Source organism: Aulostomus chinensis, chromosome 1, assembly GCF_037954235.1.
Source record: "Aulostomus chinensis isolate RoL2024-O1b breed Wild chromosome 1, RoL_Achi_v1.0, whole genome shotgun sequence".
Classification (NCBI taxonomy): Eukaryota; Metazoa; Chordata; class Actinopteri; order Syngnathiformes; family Aulostomidae; genus Aulostomus; species Aulostomus chinensis.
Window position 1 is genome coordinate 6,991,284 of NC_141320.1, and position 2,936 is coordinate 6,994,219.

At 45.6% G+C, this 2,936-nt stretch overlaps 2 non-coding genes across 2 annotated transcripts; both read left to right on the top strand.

Annotated features, from left to right (window-relative positions):
- Positions 1-339: 339 nt before the first annotated feature.
- On the top strand, positions 340-413 carry trnan-guu (transfer RNA asparagine (anticodon GUU)). The gene has a single exon. It is a non-coding gene; the product is annotated as a tRNA-Asn (tRNA).
- A 2,122-nt stretch (positions 414-2,535) lies between these two features.
- Positions 2,536-2,608, top strand: trnar-acg (transfer RNA arginine (anticodon ACG)). Its single transcript has one exon. It is a non-coding gene; the product is annotated as a tRNA-Arg (tRNA).
- Positions 2,609-2,936: the final 328 nt, after the last annotated feature.

Genomic DNA, 2,936 nt, shown 5'->3' on the forward strand with positions numbered 1-2,936 from the left:
ATGACCAAGAAAACCTCCTCTTTCATTCAGACCAGAACAGACAAACCTAGAAACATTGTTTCAGCTTCTGATCAAACAATAACATGTTCTTGATTGTTTGTCATGTTCTATTAATCAGACTGATGATCTCTGGATGTTCTAGGAGGGGGGTCTGTTTCTGATGAAGCCTGTTTGGTCTGGGGGGGTTAAGATGGTGGGGCTGTTTCAGCTCTAGTGCTGAAGGCTTTCACCATGACAGTCAGACTCTCCTCTGTCCTTCATGGTCCCTCAAATGTGCAGTGTGGACCTCACACACTGAAATTTAGCCTGAAAAGTCTTCATGAAAAGCAGTGACTCAGAGTCTCTGTGGCGCAATCGGTCAGCGCGCTCGGCTGTTAACCGAGAGGCTGGTGGTTCGAGCCCACCCAGGGACGATGAACAGGCTCTACTGGTGCTTAGGAGTCGCTGTGTTAATGATCTGAATGTGGACAGACAGATTGACCCTCCACAGCAGACTCATGTCACAGATCTCTGGATGAGACGCTTCAGTGTTAAATTTAGTCGTCGTGTGTCATGCAATGTTGAGGAGGCCTGCTGGCTGTGGGTAAAGTGGGGGCTCAGAGTTTGTGGAGTCGGCTCTGGAATGAAGGGGGTCACTGTTTGGTTCTCAGATGCTCCAGCTCAGGTTAGCGAGGTGGTGGAGAAACCAGTGAGAGCTCTGCCAGCTGGAGCCTCTTGGGTCCCGGGAGGCTTCACTCCTGGAGGTGGAAATGATGAGGAGTTTTAAAATCTGCTCCTCTTTCACGCTGACTTGTTTTCTTGGGTTCCCTCTTTCATTCATGTGTGATTTTAGTCTCAGCTCTCTAAACCTGAATGGAGCCAGAACCCATTTTAAAAGAGCTGCTCTTTTAAACTCCTGGAGATCAAGAGGATCCTGCCATGTTTGTCCAGGAGACCCACAGCAATACAGTCAGTGAATGGGGATGCAGGCAGGCTTTTAATGGGGGTCATTTGAAGTCCCAAGTCCAGTTGGAGCAGAGGCTGGAGTTTGATTCTCCAGGAGGTTTTTGTTGTTGTTTTTTTACCAGTTTCTTTTGATTTGGAGGAAATCATTCCAGGTGTTTGAAAGAAGGTGAGAGCAACTTTGGAAAATGTTCAACTGGTGTTTTTAAATGTCTTTGCACCAACAAATGGTGGACAGGACAGCTTTTGAGACATTTTAATGCCACCGTTCAACAGTGAATCTGCTGGTTTCCTGTTTTTAGGAGCTGATGGGAGCTGCACAGAGAAGCTCTTTGAGACAGGAACCATTCAGAGCTCCACCCTGCTTCTTCCAGCAGGATCCACAGATCCACCAACACACCAGCTGTTTGATGTGTGGAGGCTTTTGAGCAGGATTCCTAGACAGCACAGCTGGACTCACGCAACAGCTAACTTGTTAGCACCGACTAGACAGGAGCGCTTCTATGGTTTTACTCAGTGGTTCAATATTTTTAAGAGATGTCCCATTCAGCCTGTGGGTTTGAGTGATCACTCTTCAGTCTCCTGTTCTGTTTTATTAAAATATTCATTTAAAAGCTCCTGAGAGAGAGAGAGGGAGAGGGAGGGAGAGAGAGAGAGGGAGAGAGAGAGATAGAGGGAGGGAGAGAGAGAGGGAGAGAGAGAGAGAGAGAGGGCGGGAGGGAGGGAGAGAGAGAGAGAGGGAGAGAGAGAGAGAGAGAGAGGATCAAACTGATCTCAAACTTGACTTCAAAATTCTCTGATTATAATCATTTGTACTCCTTGATAGATTCATCACTACAGTGTCATAGAGGGTCCATTACTATTGCAGTATATTAAAGAATATAAGAACGAGGTTACCATCCATGGAAATATAGTATTTCATGTATTGCAGTATATTTTCAAAGATATAACACTTTAATTTTTTTTAATAAGAGAGGCTTTAATGTCTGTCTTTGATGTCTAAACTCTGACTCTGATGTCATTGGTGGTGACTGAATTCTACCCCCTGACAGACTGGGAAGGCTCCTATTGGTGATGTCATCATAAATACATGAAGGTCTTGTTTCAATGTTTTAACATTAAAGCTCATCTTGGTAAAACAATCAAGTTACCTGAACTAAGTTCTTGAAAAAAATGACTGTCACTGACTTAAATAAATCAAATCTACTTCAAAGTTCCTTCTGTTGTCATAAGTCGGCCATTTTAAGTGTACTTGTAGTTCCAGAACATTCCAAGAGGAGATGATATGAATCATGTTGTTAGATGAACTCTGTTCCTCTGCTTTGATGTTGGTGGACTGAGGGGAGTTTGCCTGAACCTGCTTGGACCTGCTGGCTCCTTCTCAGTCCCTCACTCAGCCTCACTCAGCCTCAGCAGCACGGCTCCACTGAGGACTGATTCAGGTTCCTTGCAACCAAATAGGAGGAGAGCTGAACCTTCTTGCTGTGAGGCCACAGTGCTGACCACTGCACCATTGTGTCCCCTGAAAATGACACCACCTTGTTGGGCTTTTCTGTAACAGCAAGCACACATGAACACAGCAGCTTCTTCACAGGGCTGGTGGTGCAATGGCTAACGCGTCTGACTACGGATCAGAAGATTCTAGGTTCAACTCCTGGCCAGCTCGCTTTGAACTTTATACTGAGAAGATGAAGTGAGAACCACTGATCAAAGTCACTGAAGTCCTCCCAGGTTTCCTCCTTGTCTGCTGGAAACAATCCTGATCCTGAAATGATCCTGCTACCTCTCATGTTAAGCTGCACTTGACAGTGACAGCAGGAGAACAAAAATCCCAGTGTGTCATCAACATTTCCTGTCAATCAATGATAGAAGCTGTTGAGTTTCTGGATCAGAACAAGGAGAAACCCACCCCTCACAGCCAGAAAAGCAATCTGGTATACGCTGTCAGATGCAGTGAGGCCTGCACGGATCTCTACATAGGGGAAACCAAACAG